Here is a 21,510-nt window from a genome sequence, read left to right as displayed (position 1 = left end):
CTAGAAAGTTTTCCCATCAAGATCCAATTCTGTCCCTCCCAGCCATGCCCTTACACCAGCCCCCAAGATAAACAGAGGCTTAGGAAGGAGTGACATTATATTAGAGGACATACTAGATCATCCCATGACTATTTGTCTGCAAATCAATTGCAATAAACTCAATAAATGTAATTACAGGAAATCCTGCAATATCTATCTCCTCACAGTGCAGTATTATTTTGCAATCAAGAAAGTCCTGATAAAATCAGGTTTGTACAAGTATAATCTGCACTGACGAAACAGCACAAAATGGTACAAGCATAAAATCCTTGGGAGCAATGAATGCCAACCTGAGGAATTTAATGTTGGCCAAAGAAGGTGGTCCTTGCAGAAGGAGAGTTTTATCACTACCAAGTAAGCAAGTAACTGATAACAATCTGATGGCTTCAGTTTCACACTTACAGAGTACTGGGAAGCAGGAAGATAATGATTTTGTTTCAACACATCTCAATTTAAGTACAAATCAATGGAAACAGAAAAAAAAATAAATATTTAAAATGCACATAATGGCCTCCCTTTATTAAGTGAAATGTTCCATTGGTTAAAAGTTTGATGGCATTATCTACCAAGATTGATATTATTACAACAGATAATTCTTTCCAGTGAGACTGCAGACAGAAAAGTGAGGCTGCAGAAGCATAATATTACATTTAATCAAATTTCTTAGAAAGAATAGTCCTATTATATTAGCATTTGAACAGCTTTCAATGAACCAACGGGCAGCTGTGCCTTCATCTTTTATTTCTAATCAGCTAATAAATCTACAGGTGTCCAAAGCCATGCCCAGATGTTGGTGTGCATTGTCATTCCTCATCATCTGACTGCAGCCATGTGCGCCCCATCTAATGACTGCTGCACACAATGTCTACTGGAAACAAAAGCCCATTTTTAAAAATTAAGTTTTCTCCAGTTGGTCCATCAAGCTGCCACCCTGGTATTTTGTTTATTGACTGAGTATTTTGGTTTAGAGCCTCCTGTGGAGTAAATCCCAGTGGGTGGATTAGAAATGAAAGCACAGGGGCCTGTTGGGGTTTCTGAGGGGCAGGATGGGGATGGGGGAAGGCATTGCCCCCAAAGTCCAGAATAAACAAGATGGGAAATCAGCACAAGCAGTTTAAATCTAAAAAAAGAAAAGTTTCATTAGGCAAAGAAAAGGTCAAGTTTAAGAATAATTGTTTGGAGTACTTTAGAGACAAATAAAGAAGTGAAATTAAAATGATACCAGAAACAGAACATGGGAAATGATAAGCTAATACACCAAGAAAACAGGATAAAAAAATAAAAACTCTTAGGAATTTAGGAAGAGTTTTGCAGCTTAAACAAAAAAAAAAAATATTTATTCTGGGAAGAATAAAGCCAAGCCTTAATCATGTGACTTTGAAGATGGGGACTTACTTTTTGGTTAGTTGAATTTATTTGTGGAGTTTCAGGTTCTTTTTGTTTTTGGGAGGGGGTTTTTCATGGCTTTTTCTGTGGCTTCCCCCCCCCATATTCCCCCCCCAAAAGGTTTCATTAAGCTCTGTACTGGAAAGGGCAGAAAATAAACATCCCAAATTCCCTTTCTACATGCCACTCACAACTGAACAGCTCTCTGCTATACCCCCTGAAGTCTTCCCTTTCCCAGGCTGAAAAATCCTCTTTGATTTAATGGCCCATATAGAGAACATGTCCCATATTTGATTATCCCTGGTGTGCTTCGTGGGAAAACTTAAATTCTTTAGCCAAACAGACATAAAATCCCTGGAATAACACTCCCATCTGTCAACTGAATGTACCTTAAACGAGACCTGAGATGTTTTAAGCCAAATGAGGTGGGTGTGGAGAGCAGGGGAGTCACAACAAGCTGGACAGAACAAATGGAGTTGAGCTCAGAGTGACTCCCTCCAGGTTTTGCAGAGCACAAAGCAGGCTCTCCAGCCCACCCAGAATGCCAAGCCACTGCTATCAAACTGTGCAGGAGATAAATCCTCCCAGCTAAGCACAGAAATAAATGACATATCAGAACTGTTAAGCTCCACAGCTGGGAGAGTGGTGCTTTAGAAATGAAGCACATAAACCATAGTGGAGAGGGGTTTGATAATGATCCCACAGTCACAGTCCAAAAGGCTGCCTGCTCAACAGAACCTTCTGGGGACTTGCACAATGCTTTGCCCAGCTTTAGGGTCCCAGTTAGGCTCAGGATTACATGTGGAGAAAGCAGAGCAGCTTAAGAATCTCTATGTTAAAGCTGAAGGCTGCCAGCAATAGACAAATATTAAAGTAAAAATTAACCTGAAATTTTTAATTTTGGATTTAAGCATCTGAACGCTGCTTGTGTCTGGTGAAAATCCACCCATTTTGGTTTGTAATCATCACTGCTCTACTGGGCTGACCTGAGCATTCAAATCATGGGAATCTACTTGGAAGGATGATTGATTTCAGTCTGTTAAGTAGACCCCTCATCCACACAGGAATTGAAAGAAAAAGAAATAAAAGCTTGATGGTGAGCTGCCTATTCAGCTCCCCATGCTTATTTTTTTTCCTGAAAGGTCAGATAATTGAAAATTGCAATTTAGCTGTCTTGGAAAAAGCCCAGAAGAAAGCAGGAGCTGTGATACAGAGTTACTAATAGCAGAGTCGAGACACGTAGTTACTCTGTGCTTACCTCATCTGCATTGTTTTCATTTACTTAATTTCAATTAGATTGCAAATTATACAGGGATTAAGGTGTTTCTGCTGTGTGACCTATTCAATTTTGCAGTCAATTGATTTCTACTTATTTAGTAAGTGTTTGGACATTAGCTGCAGTGGCAGTTAGATTTGCACTTGAAGTCAACTCTCCAGCATGGCAAGATGCTCACAAGTTTTGTTCCTCAAGAACATGGGGGAGGAAAGAATAAGGTGCAGGAAAGGACCTGGATGAAGATCACCTTTAACAGGATTTAAGTCACCAATACAATAATTAGGCAAAAGCAAACATTATATGCATAGTAGGACATGTTAACAAAGCACTTTGCAAAACTCAGTGTTATCCTTCCACTCCATCAGGGTCTTAAGATAAAGATTTAGTTTCAGCATCTTTCAGCATCTTCCATAAAGATCTTTATGGAAAGACCAGTTTCAGGATCTTTCTTCAAAAATACTGATGGGAAAACACTAATGAGGCAGAGATTAAAAGAGAAGAGAGAAAAGTGTTAAGTGCTGAAGCAAAGGGGAGGAGATAGGGGAAAGGCTGGCCCAGAGTGCAAGCCAGAGAAGAAAATTCCAGGGGAAAAGGAGATGGGAGGACATGACAGCAGTCTTCAAATAGAGTATTCTGCTGCAGACAAGAGCAGTGATTACTGATGTCTCTGGTCAATATAGCAGCCAGAGGATTAAGCTGCAGCAAGGAAGAGCTGGGTTAGACATCAAGAATAATGTTTAAGTTACTGAAGGAGTTCACTGAAGCAGTTTCATTTCTGTCAGTAGATCTTTAGCACTTGGACATGCAACTGTCAGAAATGACAGAGAGTTCATCTGGATTTTCACAAGGGGCAGAAATAATGAGTGGCCTTCTGAGGTTTGTTCTGATCATAGGAGAATCTACACAATATTAATCTCCTCCGCTCTACATTCCTGAAGACACTGAGGGCATGTTCTCTCTTAGGCAAGGGGATTTGAACAAAGGGACCCAGAATGATTATAACATTTTTAAAAGTAGCTGTAGTGAAAAGAGGCTCCCTGCTGGCAAGCCAGGGACCTTGATTTGTTATTGGCAGAGATGTCACAAGTGAGAGGGACAGCTCTGGGATGTGCAGACAGTAAGCACTCCCCTTCTCTTTGCATCTTACCATGCTGAAAAGCCAGGTTTCTGCTGGCTTTTCACTTCATCACTGATGAGGAGCTGATAATGGCATTAGCAAAATTAATGAAGAAGTTAAGAGGGATTCTGGATATTCTGATGAAATGTTCAGAGCATTCAGTAGGACACCAGTGTGCAGATGTGTGAATGGAGAAGGTGCTTCAAGATCTGGTGCCAGGCTTCAGTGCTGTGCAGGAGGAATATGGCCAGAGGGAGCACAGCCCTGCCCTTACCCAGGAGCATTCACACCCAGGTCTCACCCAGAAAACAGCACCAGCTTCACTCCAGCTGCTGGCATATTGTCCCTAGCATGGAAGGGAACAAACCCTGGCAGCCCATCCCCTCCTGTGCCGCTGCAGTTTTCAGCATGCAGGAAGTTTGGTGGCAGCAGCTGCAGTCCCTGTGTCCCCCTGGCAGCAGTGGCATTTGTCATGGACATAACACCCCCAGTACAGCCAGGACAAGGCAGGACAGGGGAATACTGCTGGCACTGCCTCAGCCATTTGAAATGCAACACAGGTAGAACCTGCCTGATCTTCTCCAAAATATGTATTGCAATTTTTTTTTTTTTTCTTTTGCACAAGTAGAATTGTTTTTCTACTTCATGAGGACCTCAATCCTTCCTTTACCCAGCCCAACAGTCCAGCTCAGAGCTGTTGTGGCATCCTTTGCCAAAAGCCATCAGGAAAACCCTCGCTGTGACTGCAAGAGGCATTTTTTATGTTAACATTTGTGCTTGCTGAACATGTCTGATATTAACTCAATTTGCATTGTTCTTGTTTAGCCTTGCTGTTTAGGGGGTTGTTCTAACCTGCTCTGTGGATTGAGGGGACATGTTTGCCACAAAGTATTCCAAGAAAAAAATGATCCAAATTACTATTCTGGGCCACAGCTTTAGTTGTATTTATTTTTTTGCTTACTGAGTTTGCAAAGCATAGAAATAGCAATCCCCCACTGTTTCCATCATGTTTACTTTCTTGTTATATGTATTTGCTCTGTTTTAGGGTTTTCCTTTTGATTCTTATTTTGTATTTAAGAGTCAGGGCACAGTTTCTTAAAAGAAAAGCAATCAAATAGGGACACAGATACTGCTCTGCAGATTACCAGATAGTGAGGAGTATGTTTGTGTAAAGGACAAGTTTCTCTGTGCCTCATCCTAAAAACACTGCTGTCAATACAAATACATTCAGCTTATCCATGGAAATCAGTTCTTGACAGGAAAGGGATCTGAAAGGGAGCAGATGATTCCACTGTTCTTGTTAAGTGTGATCTAAAGGAATTATGAGCAATTTACTCATGAAATACCAGAATGTAGCAATAGTGCTGCTAAGTGAGTATTTATGAAGGAAAACAAAGCAGAATGATTTAACAGGAAGGACTTTGAGAAAAGCATGGAGAGGAAAAGCATAACTAAATCAAGAAGCTCCCATGAAACAAGTAGCAAAGAAAACCAGGCAGTGAAGAAATGAAAGTAAAAACATTCAAGAAATATATTCAATTATTCAAGTTGATACCTTTTTCTCCCCCAAGCCTTGTTCCATGATGAATATCCCCACAATCCTTCCAGCTAGGAAATAGCTCTTTGGATGCAGACCAGGAGATGCAATGAGTCAAACAGAAACAGTCAGGAAGGAGAAAAAAAAACAACTGAAAAATACAGTGGCTTTGCATAATGCATATCCACAGTCAGCAATGTGGTCATTGATTTCTGACCCAAAAGGTAAATATAAATAAATGAAGATCTAAAATAGTTTCTCTTACTCAAAGAAAAGTTAAATATAAATAGAACAAATACATTATTATTACTACCCCGACTCTGAGTGCCAGAAATGATACAGTAACTTCAGAGAGTTTTCCCCCTTTGAAATAGAACTTGAAAACAGCAATGAACCACAAAACCCTGGATCTCCTGGGCCTCTGTCCAACAGCATCCACAGTCATTAGTGCCCAGTGATCCAGGTTCTTTGGGTGGCAGGTGAGCCACACTACCCAGGCAGGGGGGCAAGAGCTGGATGCTCCTCTGGCTCTGGTCCAGGGGTTTCCATGGCGCCCTGGGTCCCATCTGGGTCACCAAAAACTGATGCCTTGGGAAGGCCGACATAGAACAGAGTTATAGAATAAAGTAGGGATTTATTAAGAGGCCTCAATGGATCCACCTTGGGCAGCACAACCCAAAATGGCCACACAATGCACAACTGGTCACAGGGTCTGTCACTTGGATCAGTTCTGCTCCATTTGCATCTTGCAGTTCATTGTCCCATTCCAGCTTTAGCCCCTGCAGTCCCATCCTTGTTTTTCTCTCTCCAGCCCACGGGGTTTGTTCTCTGGGGCTGAGATTTGGATCTTTTGTCCTTGGTGCCCAGCTGGAGCAGGAATTGTTTTGTCTCCCTGCTCTGTGCACAGAGCTCACCATCCCCTAATACAAAGTCCAGACCCACACACTAAAGCAGCACAGAATCTGAAAAACAGAAAAGCCAAACCTGAGGCATCACCCAGGCACTCCCACATCCATGTGGCCTCTCCACACAAGACATCACTGAGCAGCTGTACAGGAGAAGGGGCACAGGGGTCCTGTGCTGAGACAAAACACTCTTTGAGGGGTTACCCTGGAGAAAGCCACACTCCCTAAGCAGGAAGGAAGTGCTTCAACCTCCACAAGCCTCTCAGAGTCACTCAGGGGCAAGCACCTTACTGAAAGTGTTTGCTTGACCTCAGCCAGGAAATTCTGTGCAGGACTGGGCTCTTAGAGACTGCCTTGATGTGGTGCCTTCTGCTGAGCCCTGGCTTTGGGACCTGAGCTCTCCTGTGCTTGTAGGAAGCCTGGCTGCCTCTCCAGTGCAGATGCAGTTTAACTGGAGCATGAGAACTCAGGCTCAAGGCACCTCCAACCCTGTAAGCCTAAACTTGGGCAGAACCATTGAATCTCTTAGGTTGGAGAAGGCCTCTGACAGCACTGAGTCCAACAACCAGCCCAGCCCCACTGCCAGGTGTAAGAGCAGCTCTCTGGCCACAGAGAAACACAACTTTCCCAGGCATCATTCTGGGAAAAGTCTGTGGGAGCAGAGAAAAGAAGGAGAAACAATTCTTACCTTCACTTGCTGCACCTGTTGTTGTGAACATTTGGAATGTGTTATGGAGATTTGTTTACCAAAGGGGGGTTTCTTAATTAGCCAATGGTGATGGTGTTTGGATTGGAGGACCAGCTGGGTCCACCTGTACCTTAACAGTCTGTAAAAGAGCACTGGGTTTGTTAATAAAGATTATTGATTAGCCTTCTGTAATACATGGAGTCTGTGCTAATTATTACCCAGCCAGGGCCCCCATGCTGTAACAGCCATGCTCACCACTGAACCATGGCCTCAGGTATCCACCTGTTTTGTGAACACTGCCAGGGATGGGGACCCCACCACTTCCTTGGGCAGCCCATTCCAACACTTGAAAACCCTTTCCATGAAAAAATTTTCCCTAATATTCAATCGAAATTTCTCCTGAGCCCAGCCTGAGGCCGTTCCCTCTGCTCCTGTCCCTGTCCCTGGGAGCACAGCCCGACCCCCCGGCTGTCCCCTCCTGGCAGGGAGTTGTGCAGAGCCACAAGGGCCCCCCTGAGCCTCCTTTGCTCCAGGCTCAGCCCCTGCCCAGCTCCCTCAGCCCCTGCTGGGGCTCCAGCCCCTTCCCAGCTCCGTTCCCTGCCCTGGACACGCTCCAGCCCCTGCAGGGCTGTCTGACCAAGAGGGGCCCAGAACAGGACCCAACACCCAGAATCACAGAATATTCTGTGTTGGAAAGGACCCTCAAGGATCTTGGAACAGTGAAAGACACTGAACATTGGTCAGAATAGAGATGAGAGCCACTAGGGAATGAGAGCAGCAGTGCAGAAGTGATTCACTCATTCACACAGGGTGTGCCAATGTGCAGATGGGGCCCAGCACCTCCACACAGGTCACCTCCACACAGGTCACCTCCACACAGGTCACCTCCTTGGAAATCAGGGCCGTGGACAGGGATGCTAAACCCAGCCTTCATTTCAGGAGCTGGGAGACCAGAACTGTGTGAGTGAGAGATGGGCTTCAGCTGGGGCAGCTGCAGAAACCTGTGGTGGTGGCAGTGCCAGCTCCCTCAGGCCATGCCCGTCCCTGCTGGGCTCACCCTGGCGCTGCCATGGGGACACTCCTGCTCCTCCTGCTCTCTGCAGCCTGGCTTTCCATCCTGCACAGAGCACACACGCTGCTGCTAGCAGGCTCTAACCTTTCCCTTTAAACCATTTTGCTGGTTAAACTCGAGTTTTCTGCACCTTAACAAAATAGGAGGAGCTCACCAGGAGGGCAGGGTGATCCCTGGCCAGGTGGCCACACAGCTGGAAGGATCAGAGCTGGATGAAAGCAAACAGTTAAACGGGCCCTGGAGAATTCCAAGCACTTCAAAAGGCAGGAATCAGGAATTCACTGTGAGCCATTCAGTCCTGAGCCGTGCCAGGGACAGTCCCACACCGCAGTCAGTGTGGGTGTTTGGCTTCAAAGGACACATGAATTTTGCACAACACGAATCCTCTGAATTTCACACCATCTCCCAGCAGTTTTATCAGCTTGGTTCATGCTCCATGCAAGTGCTTTTAACACTGTCCTACCTCTCATGATGTGTGATCTTGTTTGCCACATGATTTCCTATACTCCAAGTAAAAATGACAATAAAACATGACAATAAAAAATGACAATTTCACATTCTACTTTAACTTCATAATTTGTATTAATAAAACTGTACAAACATAACTCATTTTGCATAGCACCAAGACTATGGGTACCCTCCTACTACAAAAAACACCCCAAAACTTCCCAAAATCAGATGAATGTTTCAAAGTAGAAGGCAAACTAAGCAAATTTTAAAAACCCCATTAGCTTTCTACAAAACCTAAGTTAGGTGCTCAGATCTGGCAATATATATCAAAGATAAAACATCTAATGCATCAAAAAAATCAATGTATCATACTATTTTGACCATATGAACATTTCATAACTAAAGCTGGTTTGATAAATATTAATATTCAATTTCCTTTCACTTACTAAAATGTCAGAAACACACAAGATAGCAATTTTGTGTAAAGTGCAAGAAGATAACGTTCCTGCTTACAGGGAAATCTGGAAATTATATTGAGTGAGGCTTCTTTAAACAAAAAGATAAATTTAAAATGTCCTAACTTCTGATTTATTTGTTAGTTTTATACTGAAAGGATTAATAAATCTTCCAGAAACTTAACATGTGTAAGTATAAGATCAGGTTAATATATCAAATAAGTAATCTTAATAATGATCATATATTCCCATCCTGTGAGTAAAAGAAAGATTTTTCTTTCCACGTAGTACATCCATCCCTTTTACCTAGGAAATCCCTTGTTAAAAGGAAAATTTCCCAGCTGTGCATTCTGCCTCTGAGGCTTGTTTTTTAAAGCCCAGCTACCAGGAACCCTGAATGATAGGTTATGTCATGAAAAAAACAATGATCCAAATGAAGCACAGCAGCTTCATTTGGATCATTGTTTTTCACAGCTCTCATCCTCACACTGTTGAAAGGAAACAGCAAGAAGCTGCTAATATTATTTTCCAAATATATAATATAATGTAATATAATGTAATGTAATATAATGTAATGTAATGTAATGTAATATAATATAATATCTAATATAATAATATATGCTATGATATGATATGAATTTTATTGTAATATTTTATTATAATATATTATAATATCATAAATTATACATGCAATATATAATATAAATTATATAATCTATAATATATTATAGATTATAGATTGTAAATATATATATTATATATTATAATTTTGTAATATAATTTATATTATATTAATTTAAATATTTTATATTATATTATATTATATTATATTATATTACATTACATTACATTACATTCCAAAGATCTGTGTGAGTACCAGCTGCTGGCCCTTAGGGCCTCTCTCCTCCCCACCAGCAGCTGTTACTCCTCAGAGCCATTATTTGGGTTGTTGCCCCTAGGCCAGGGTGTGGATTTTTAAGCCACATAAATACATTGTTTTCTTCAGGAGACACTGCAGAACACTCAGACAGGCTTCAGCTCTGCAGCCACCTAAATGATCTAGCACTTAGCAGTTTTATTTTTCTTGTTTAACAAAAACGATCCCTGGCTAGTGTAGCATGAATAACCTTCCTCAGGATAGTTTAAAGCCACACTGTAATAAAGTATGCATCCTACTGCAATGATTACAGTGTCATCTACTCCATTTCTGCATGAACAGCCTAAATTGTAAGTTATTGCAGCATTGCTGGCAGTCTGCTGGGTATTTTTTTAAGCTAACACTCACATGCTTAGGGGGGCAGGTATAGGAAAAGGCTGCAGAGTGGAGGTCAGTGAGGACAAACCCAGGTTGCAACTGCAGTTTTGGCATCTCCACTTTGTGTACAGAGTCCTGCTCCAAAGGGCTTGGAGACACCAATTAACTGCTTTTGTGGGTTTTTTGTTGTAGTTTTTATTTTTTTAATATTTTAAGCCAAGGACAAAAGTTGGAATTTAATAGTCCTTGTGGGTCCCTTCCAACTCAGGGTATTCTATGATTTTTTGATTTACATTTAAAATTTAAACTTAACATGTAATATTGTGCATTCAATTAAAAAGTGATGTTGAATGAAAAATCATAGAATCACAGAATAATAGAAAGGTTTGGCATGGAAAGGGACATTAAAATCCATCTGATTCCACCCCAGCCATGGCAGGGACACCTCCCACTGTCCCAGGCTGCTCCAGCCCCAGTGTCCAGCCTGGCCTTGGGCACTGCCAGGGATGCAGGGGCAGCCCCAGCTGCTCTGGGCACCCTGTGCCAGGGCCTGCCCACCCTGCCAGGGAGGAACCCAGTGCTTCAAGCAAAGCACTATTCTAAATTCTAACATTTCTTTTAGAAATGGGCTGCTATAAAATACAGGAATAATGCTCTTCTCTAAGCCATTAGTTCAAAAATTCTTCATCAGCACCCACTGCAACGTTGCCATGGCTGTTTCCAAAATCCCAAGGTTTTGCTGCAAACAGAATTGTGTGAGAGGGCCCTGAGCTGAGCCAGCTGCTCTCAGCACAGTCCATCCCCATGCACAGAGCTCCCCTCCAGGTGCTGCATTCTGCCTACATCCCTGACGTTGTCACTGAGTGCCCAAGACTTACATGGTTCCCTGCTGAGCAACCTTTGCAAAGTTCAATGCCTAACAACAGTGGGGTTTGTTTCATTTTATGTGCACAGTGTTCTGTAATGTGCAAACATCCCTGGAACTGAGGGGACACACCTGATGAATGCAATCTCTTACAGAAGAGGCAAATCAGCCTCCAAACCATCCTGTAACAATAAGTAAAACTGTCCAGAATTAGAGAATATCAACCTGCAGAGAATGATGCTCACTGTTGGTTTAAAGCCAGTATCTCCCTAGTCCAGTTCTCTTTGGCTATTCACTGCCCAGTTTCAGAGCAGCCTGCACATCTCTCTGTGCATGCAGGCTGTTATCACCATGTGCACATAACTCCTAATTTAGGCTCAGACATATTTAGATACCAACATCTGGATAGGAGAGAAATAGTATCAGGCAATTCCTTTGATCTGCACACATATTAAATGTATCTAAACTGTAAGTTTGTTATGAAAGGCAGCATTTTATGCAGATCAAAGTATGTTTATGTGATTTAACATTTGTTAACTTCCCATTCTGCAATTTAACTGCTAGGACAGTATCTCTGATAAGGCCATGCCAATGCTCACAGCTCAATGTGTTAAAAACAGGAAATTTCTTCTGATGGGGATCCTTTGGGGAATGATCACATCATTATTTTTTTCTATACTAGTATTTTCACAATTGGCAGGTAAGCCATGTATTCCCTCCAAGCCCCTGCTGCCCGTTGGGCACAATCTAAGCACTAAAATTGCATCTCTAAGATAACTGAGCTGCAGCACTCACACACAGAATATCCATTATTCCATGCTGTTCTAGACCAATTGTTTCCTGAAGGACTCCAAGGTGAAAGGACCACAATGACATAATGGCCTTCAATTTATAGTGCTTTGAACATTCAACAATTTCTATGTTCCTGCATTTTTCAGCAGTGGTAAGAAACATTAATAAAAAAATATTAAATTCTAGGTCAGTGTTTATTTCTTGGAAAGATTGAAAACCTTTCAGATATTCCAGCAGTTAAAATACAGCTGTTGCTCTACTAAAATTTGGTTTTGAGGGTCAGTCACATTATCATGAAAGAGGTGAAATAGCCCTGAATTGACCAAGGGGCATTCGTAAAATGCTTTTCACAGACAATCCAGGGAGATGATGGTTAGCTGTGTCTCTAGCACAGGTGGGAATGGGACCCATGTGGAAATCACCCTTCACTTTGCAGTGCTTTTCCCTTAAGTTTTCATTAGTTCCATGGAAATTACCTGGTCAGAGACCAGGTCATCAATAAGGCTTGAGGAAAAAAACAGCCAGAGCATGCTGAGGTGACAATGCAGAATCTGTGAGACAGAAATCCTTTTGGAAAGCTCTCTGTACAAGGAAACATTTCAGTTCTTTTCTCAAGTTAAATCAAAAAGTTTGTCTGAATAAGGACAAACATTTCAGTCCCTTTCTCAAGTTAAATCACAAAGTTTATGTGAAGAACCACCATATATTAAGAAGGGAATGTTAAACCCACAAGGCAACTATGAATACAATTGTCTAAATAGGAATGTCAAGAGTTTGTGGGAAAGCTTATTTTTGGTTTCCCTTTCCTATGGAAAGTGAAACATTAGCTGACAAGAAAGAGTGTGGAATGAAACAAAGCAGTGATACAGTGCTGTGTGATTTAATTGCAGACAGCCTCCAGCTCAACCCCCAGAAGCACTTACCCAAAATGCTCATTCCTCATGGAAGCAGAGTGGGAAGCTCCCTAAAAAAGCATTGCAGAAGTGTGCCCTGCTCTCTTTTGCCAGGATACCCTCACAAGGGTGAGAAATCCTGGAATTGTCACAAATTGGCAGGTGTGTGCTGAGGATTGATGGAATCAGCCTCAGCCTCACTGCAAGTGGCTTCTGCAGCAGGGACCTCACCAGAGACATCAGCAGGGGCTGGTGCTGAGTGCTCCCTGAAGGGATCCCAGGGAAATAGAGGAAACACCACTTCAGGATCCTTCTTCTGTAAAAATCCATCCTGACCAAATCATGGGCCTTAGCAGAAACAATTTAAGCACTTATTTTTTAACCTTTGAGACAAAAATAATTTATGTAGACTTTCTAATAATGGAATCATAGAATTATTTTGGAAGAGGACCTTGAAGATCATCTAGTTCCAACTCCTCTGCTGTGGGCAGGGAGACCTTCAACTAGATTCAACATTTAATAAACAGAAAATTAATTAGACACCTGCCCATGAGGTGGTGTCTGTTTGTTGCTTCAAATGAGAGGCTCTAACTAGACCAGCCCTTGAACATTCACTAATCTTTAGACTGAAGTCTTCAGAACTGGCAAAAAACAAACCCTGAAGAAATCATTATCAAACTGAGGGAGCACAGGAGCCAGCTCAGCCAAGGAGAGGAGGAAGCAGAGATTTTGGAGTTGCTAAGCACAGAAAACCCCTGAACTGCTGGTAACTCCCCAGAAGGCTGTGCTTGATGTGCCTGCCCAGGCAGGAGCTCTCCAGCCTCAGCCCTCCCAAACCCTGGAGCAGAAAGGCAGGCAGGGAATGCAGAGTGCAAAGGTGTGGTCTGACAGGCAGAGCAGGCTGTGCGTGCGCCCATCAGGAGCAAACACCCAAAGCACAGATTAGGAAAATTAGGGAGATGAAGTGCAGGTGCTGCCCCTCTCGTTGGGCCCCAGAGACACTCCTCATGGGGGAAAACCTCCTTTTAACACTTCTGTGCTAGGATTGAGAGATGCACAGGACTGTTTTTGCTCTTCAGGTTGCTGTTTATTGTTATCTCAGCAGAAGTTTAGCATGCTGTCTGCACCAGACTTAGCGCCCAAGAAAGCACGGCAAAAATGGTCACAAGATGTTCAGTTTAAAGGTCTTTTAAAGCTGTTTTATCCAATTAACTCTTTAAACATACTTTATTTCTACCTTTCTATCAACAACCAATCCCCTGTGCATGTAAACTCTGCACTGCTGCTTCCCGTGGCCAATCACCCTGTGCCACCAGCACTGCAGAAAATGGAGTAAATGAAGAAGAAGAAGCTCAGACAATGCCCAAGATCCTCCATCTTGCCTCCTCTCTACTTCCATACTAAATTCCCACAACTCTAAATTTCTCAGCCTGTGCCAAACTACACTATTCTCTATTATCTATTTCACATTCTGGTAGACTCTGGTCTATCCCAAAGTCTTGGAAGCCTTCTCCATGGGCAAAGGTCAAAGGCAGTGCTTCTCTGGGGGTCAGGACAGAATTACAGAATAACGAGGTTGGAAGAGACCTCTAAGATCATCAAGTCCAACCTATGCCCTAACACCTCAACAGGACCATAGCACCAAATGCCATGGCCAGTCTGTTTAAACACATCCAGAGATGATGATTCTACCACCTCCCTGGGAAGAGCATCCCAGTGCTTTATTATTCTTTCTGTGAAAAACTTTTTCCTAATATCCAACCTATCCCTTCCCTGCTGTAGCTGGAGACTGTGTCCTCTGGTTCTGTCTGGGACCAACCCCACCTGTCTGCAGCCTCCCTTCAGGGAGTTGTAGAGAGCAATAAGGGCACCCCGAGCCTCCTTTTCTCCAGGCTACACAGCCCCAGCTCCTTCAAACGTTCCTCACAGGGTTTGTGTTCCAAGCCCCTCACCAGGCTCCTCAGAGCAGGCAGAGAAATATTCCCTGTGCCCTGGGTTCCAGCAATGAAACATCACTTTGGTGCAAAACCCAACCAGTTCTGTGAGAACAGACGAGATCCCTGCCAGGACACACTGCATGTCCTGAGTGCAGGCAGGGCAGGAAAGCACGGGGAAGGGAGAGCTGGAGCAGCATTGATGGTCAAGAAAAGATACAGCCTCCAAAGCAGGATTAATGAACATATTCTACAGAAAATTCAAACCCAAATGGAAATTTGCAAGGCAATAAAAAGCGCAGGAGTGAGGATATGTACAAAGGAATGACACAAGCAAATTTCAGTGCAATGCTACCTACAACCACCAAAGAATATGGAAATCAAAAAGGAATACAAATATTGTACAGATTCGCCTCCCGTCCAACAAGTAAAGGGAGAGAGTTATAATTAGCAGCCAACCTAACTTCAATTGCTTGACATGTTTTGAAAAAAAATTATTAAATAATCAATTAATAATGACCTACAGGATAATAAAGTGATGGAAAGAGGCAACACAGATTTGTCAGGAGCAACCAATTAAATTTCCTTCCTTTGCAGGTAGCTGCTGTAACTGATAAGGCAGAAGCAGTACATGTAAAACAGCCCCACTTCTATAAAGCTTTAAATACTGCTAGGCATGGAATCTCCATTGGCAAGCTAGGGAAATATTACCTGGATGAAAAAGACCCTTGAGCTAAATCCTTAATTAATTTAAAAGATATGTTCAAGGAGCAATTACCAATATTCTTATTTTGAACTGAAAGAGGCATTAGGATGGAAATTCACAGGAGTCCACTCAAGCAATATCTAAATTATCCTCCAGTGAAGAGGGCCAGGGAAAAGTGCTGGGGAAAGAAGGCAGGAGGACATGCAAGCATGGATCTTTGTGATCCAAAATGATCTTTACAAGCCGGAAACAAAGCCAATAAACACCCCTAGGATGAAATTTGCTAAAGGCAGATTCAAGTCATTGTGTGTGGGAGTAAGTCATGAAATTCACCAAGAACAGCTAACAAAAAAAGGGTCAGATGTCAAAATTGAAGAAAAGAATAGATGAGGTGGAATTTGAAGAGCAGTAAAACAAGCTCATTCTCCAACCCCCAGCACAAGCAGGACTGTGAAGCATGGACAAGCATTCCTGACAAGTGTGGGTATGAAACAGGTTCTGAGATCCCAAAATAGATGATGTCAAATTTCAGGCTCTACGAGAGGGAAACAATAAAGACAATAGATTTTAGAACATGACAGATAAAGAGGAGCTGAAGGAACTTGATGTGTTTGATTTACAAAAGGAAACATTAAAGCGAGATTCATGAGAGACTTACAATGCAAAAATCTGCAAAATGACAGTCATCCTAAGCAGGGCAGGAAAAAACAAATGACAGGCATTATAATTTGGTTCAAAGATTTACTTTAGTTATTAGGAAAAGTTTTCTGACTAAAAGAGGTACTAAGTCTTCAGAGATTTCTGGAAAGGCTGCAGAAACCCTTTTGATTTGTTGTTGCTATGAACACATTAGACAAACAGCTATTTTAGTGCATGATTTCTTACAGACATCCCAGCCATAATTTTCTATACTTAATGGATTATTTTGCTACAGCCAGAGCAACTCTAGACCAACAAAATTCTAAGCAAACTGAAGAAATTATTTCTAAATCCTTAAGGAAAAATTAATCTTTGCAGTTTTAGTGAAAGTCACTAAAAGACATAGAGTAAAATAGATATTCAATTCTAAATGTGATTGAAACTCATTAGAGGTGGCAAGCCCAAATACATTGCATATTTTTATCGATTTTGCTTTTTTTAGAGGAAACTTCTTCCCCAATAATAATTTGTTACTACAGATCAGGTTATGTAATGGCAAGGACAGCTGAGCTTATGGTGTTCACTGGGATTCCCCCCTTTTATTCAAAGTCTGATTGTAACTGTAGTGAAGAAAAATGTCAGAACTCAGAACTTCTGACAAAGTCCTTCTAAAACTTCCTTCAGATGGAAAAAAAATGAGCCCCTTTGACATCCAGGACAAGAACTTAATAAACTGTAAATCATCACATATGGTGACAGCATCCCTGCTGTGGGAAGGAGCAGGGAGGGACAGTAAAATGCATGGGAGAAAACCATTTCTTTCCAGCCACTTCATGGAATGGCTGCAATTCAGCCACTGAACCCAACCTTAGTGCCACCTTCAGGAGCAGAAATTTTCACCTCACCAGTGCAGTTGATCATTTAAACCTGCTTTGATCAGCAGAGAAAGGAACCCAGTGATTGTTTTGCACAAATAAATGATTTCCCACCCAATCCAAATCCTGTCCTTTCCTAAAAACCAACAACGTGGGTCAGGCCCAGTGTCAGGGGGATTTCAGCCCTGTGGGGAGGATGCTCAGAACATCTCTGACTGAACCTGACCCTACCACAGCCCCTCCAGCTGATTTATTCCTGGAGGCCAAGAAATCACACTGCTCCTCTCTTTACACTCTCTGGAGTTTTATTTGTTGGGCCTTAATAGAGGTGTTTAATTAAGACCTTTTGTTTATTAACACAATTTAAATTTGTTTATTAAGATAATTTAAATTTGTGAAGATATTTAAAAATTATTAAGATATTAACAAATTATTAAGATATTAAGATAATTTGGGATTCTTGGAAATATGAATAAGCCACCAAATGGTTGATATGAACTTCAAGTAGTATGAAAGGTGGAATATTAGCAAGAGGATAGAAATAACCTCAAGCTCTGTAGAGCACAGAATTGACAGCTTAGTTTAAACTGGCCCTTCTCCCCTCTCTATTTTGCAGCTTATCAACAGGAATTTCTAGGTTTTAGGAGCACACAAGCAATGAAACTTGGATTTTTCAGGCAAAAATTGCTGCAGTGTTGTTATTACCTGATAAAATGATGGCCAATTTTTGGGCTGCTGTGGTATCCCACTGACAAAGCTGAATGCTTTCATACAAAAAACAGAAACAAAACAAATTTTATTTTCTGGCCCAGTGACCAGCAGGCACATAAGAAATAAGGACCATAATGGACATAGAGTGTTGTAGTCCTACTTATTGATAATTATCTTTTACATGTCTGAGTCAGCTTATGTTCCTGAAGGTGTAGGGATACCCTGGAGGAATAACAGCAAGAATTAACACTCTAGTGCACATGCTAATTAGGATTTAATTAGGGAATTTAAAAAATGCAGAGTGCATGTTTTCAGCAAGTGCAAATTACCAACTTATTGCTTATAGGGTTGGGGGGTTTTATTGCAAATATCATAATTGTCACTTTACGTAAAATTCAAGAAATTTAAATTCTCTCTCAGTTTTTAGGAAGAAATAATTTTTCCTCTGGCACATTTTCATCCATTATGATTCTTGTAACATTCTATCCCAATTTATAATTTTTTCTACACTACTAATTCAGCGTGAAAGATATTAAATTGCTTTTCTTTATGCTATTACAATGTACACAGGATGTTCCCTACAAATTGCACTGTAACATTTTCCTTCAGCCTTTGCTGTTCATCTGAATAACTGTTATAACCTGTGGGTCAATAAAACTATTCCCTCAAAAAAAAGGAATAGGGTGCAGGGGTTTCTGGGTTTATTTTTTCTCCTGGAGAAAAAGCAAAATGAAAATGCCAAGCTCTGTTTTAACACAGCAGTGCTTTCCCCTCCTGCTCTCACCTTTCCCTCCCAAGCAGATGTTCCACTTCACTCAGAGGCTGCTGGGCTCCTGACATCAATAGGCTGGGAATTTTGACCCTGATCACACCGTGCTGACAGGAATTCTTCCAATCCTTCCCCTGCATTTGGCCATTCTCTGTGTCTGCTCGCTGGAAAATCCACACAGGAGACAAATAAATATGCAATAAAGGCAAATTTTAAAGCTCTCTCTAGCTGGGCTCTGAGAGAAGCTTCTGGCTAGAGACTTCCTAATGAAAGGGAATCAACAAGATGATTAAAGTGTTAAGAAAACTCAATTTGCATCAGAATTTTAATTCTTTCAAAACAGACCCTTTAAACAAAAGGCAATCTTGTCAAATACCTCTCTCCCTTAATTATTAATGCTAATTGCTGTTCTTCATTGTTTTCTTTTCAAAATCAAAACTTTTCCAGTGTGCTTCCTTGGCTGTTTCTGGATGTGTTTTTCAGTGCTCAGTGCACCCAGGTGTAGGATTTGTGTCATGGGAGGGCCAGCACAGGAACACCCCCTCAGACTTCTCACTTCAATTCCTGGACATCTGCAGAACCTACTAATTAGACTCCAGCACAATTAACATCCTTGCAAATGTCTCCATCCTCCCATTCTCTATATAATTAATATAATAATCCTGCTGAAATGGCAAATGCTGTCAATTGAAATATTGAAATATAAGACACAGCTTTTTACAGGAATGCTGTAAAACATTTGAAAACATCAGAGCAAGGACTCTCACAGCTGGTCCCCCCCCCGCTGTATTTTCAGTGACATCCCCATCGAGCACAGCACTGGATGCATTCATGTTACACTTTCATCTGCAACCAAACCACTGAAGGGCAACAAGACCAGAAAACAAAAATTTCTGAAATAAAAATTTCAGAAAATGAATTTTTTTTCCATTTCTTCCTGGAGCAACTCATCTCTCTCCAGCAACTCCTCCAGGAAGCCTGGCAAGAGCTGGTTTGGGTTTAATTTGTAGGCTGGAGGCATTTCTTGTCAGGATCAGAGGTTCTTTCTCTCTACCTCCAAGGAGGGATTCAGATGGGGCAGAAACTCAGGCAGAGCTCTGCTGTGGATGAGGATCCACCTTTTGGATTTAACTTCCTTCCAGTGACATCTATCCTGGTCTAAAATCTTCATCAAAAGATCCAGGATTACTCTCAGGAAAATAATTCTATTAATATTATCTCTATTAATATGAATGGGGAGAAAGCAAATAATGGCAACTTTACCAGAATCTGTGGGATGGAACAGCAGTGAGGGCACAGCCTGTCAGAACCACCAGCAAACCTTGGCAGGATTGCCAGGACACAGAAAACTCCTGTGCACCACGAGCCCTGAGCTCCTCTGAGTCAGCACTCACCACCAACACTGAGGAGCAGTGTCAGTTTTGGGGCTAGAATGTCCACATTTATTTTCTTTTTTTCTCATAGGCTGCATTTTGATTAATTTGCTGAACCAAGATTTGAAAAAAAAAAAAAAGAAAATTAAATGAAAACGAAGGAAAAAACCCAACCAACCACAGATCAAACAAGTGGAAGATACTTCAATAAGACAGCCCTGACACTGCATTTAGTTGTCTGAGGGATTTTTAGTGCTGATATTTAGGCAGGTAATTTGGGTTCTGTATCACTGAATTCATCAGGTTCTTACTGGTGAGGTGGGGAGAGAGCACCTGAACACACAAGCACAGCACAACTGGATCAGAAAGGAAACAACACCTACTAGAAACTGGGAGATGCTGATGACACATATTTGTGGGAAAAATAATTCATCTAACTTCAGATACAAATCCTTTCCTTAAAAACAAAACAAAACAAAACAAGCCCCAAAAAGAACTAAAAAAGCCCACAAAAGAAACAAACCTAAAACACACCTAAATACTCAATTCCTCCCTTGTCCTAAAAACTATTGATCTACTCTACAGTGATCTGAATAAACCACTTCCTTCAGTGCCTGTACTGAAGCTTATTAGAAGCAAACAAAACATTTCAGAAAACAGATCAGAAAGGGAGATTTCTGACCTGTAGCAGTCACCAGATCCAAGAATAAAATTCATTTTTTCTGAAGATCGTGCCCCATGTAAAAGGTAAGTGAAGTATAGTCTTAAACACTGTGATTTTGTCCCAGTGAAGTCACATTTTTAAAAAAGAACAGAAGCTTCAGGAACTGCCTGGCAGGATGGATGTGCTGAGAGAGGACAGCCCAGCAAAAACTGGGACATCAGACCTTGTTTAGTTTTCCCTCTGCTTTCATTCAGCATTCAGGTTCACCCTCAGACGAGATTATAACATAATAATAGGCAAGAGCTAATAAATGTGTGCTCTCAGTACATCACTCAGCTGTCTCTGATATCACAATATTTAAAGGATCTATCACAGCATGAAACATTTCAGATAAGCCTTTGTAACAATTGCAAATTAAATCATTTAAAAACAGCTTTATAACCCACTTCCTTCCAAACACTTTTCCTTGCCAATAGCTGGACTGAATTTCAAGACAACATATAGGAATATGATAAAAACAGCACAAAAAGGCAAAGTTTTTAATAAAAACATTGTTTCAGAAAAGAGTTTAAATGAGATTAAATTTAGCAGATGTTTGTAGCTAATTAGTAGGTCATGAAGTCTCATGAAATGTTTCAAACCACATGAAATTTAGCAGATGTTTTGTAGATAATTACTAGGTCACTTAAAGAAATATTTACTTTTTGACTACTCACCATGTGTACAGTAAAACAGGTGGTTTTACAAGCACTTCAAAGCAGAGCAGGGATAGGCTTTATCTTGTAGAAATTGAATTTATCCTGCTGAAATACCAAATGCTGTCAATTGAAATATTGAAATGTAAGACACAGCTTTTTACAGGAATGCTGTAAAACATTTGAAAACATCAGAGCAAGGACTCTCACAGCTGGTCCCCCCCCCTGCTGTATTTTCAGTGACATCCCCATCGAGCACAGCACTGGATGCATTCATGTTACACTTTCATCTGCAACCAAACCACTGAAGGGCAACAAGACCAGAAAACAAAAATTTCTGAAATAAAAATTTCAGAAAATGAATTTTTTTTTTTTCCATTTCTTCCTGGAGCAACTCATCTCTCTCCAGCAACT

At 41.4% G+C, this 21,510-nt stretch overlaps 1 long non-coding RNA gene across 1 annotated transcript in view; it reads right to left on the bottom strand.

Moving 5' to 3' along the window:
• Positions 1 to 21,242, bottom strand: part of LOC139596208 (uncharacterized) — a 182,068-nt gene extending 160,826 nt beyond the window's left edge. The window contains exons 1-2 of the long non-coding RNA XR_011681274.1: positions 21,118 to 21,242; positions 18,380 to 18,528 (exon numbers count right to left, since the gene is read on the bottom strand). This is a non-coding gene — a long non-coding RNA (uncharacterized lncRNA). The remainder of the gene's footprint in view (positions 1 to 18,379; positions 18,529 to 21,117) is intronic.
• Between the last annotated feature and the right edge of the window lie 268 nt (positions 21,243 to 21,510).

This window comes from Agelaius tricolor, unplaced genomic scaffold (genome assembly GCF_023055355.1).
Source record: "Agelaius tricolor isolate 1412-34295 unplaced genomic scaffold, bAgeTri1.0.p SCAF_15, whole genome shotgun sequence".
Lineage (NCBI taxonomy): Eukaryota > Metazoa > Chordata > Aves > Passeriformes > Icteridae > Agelaius > Agelaius tricolor.
Note: the sequence above shows the minus strand (reverse complement) of the source record. Positions and strands in the feature narration are given on the sequence as shown.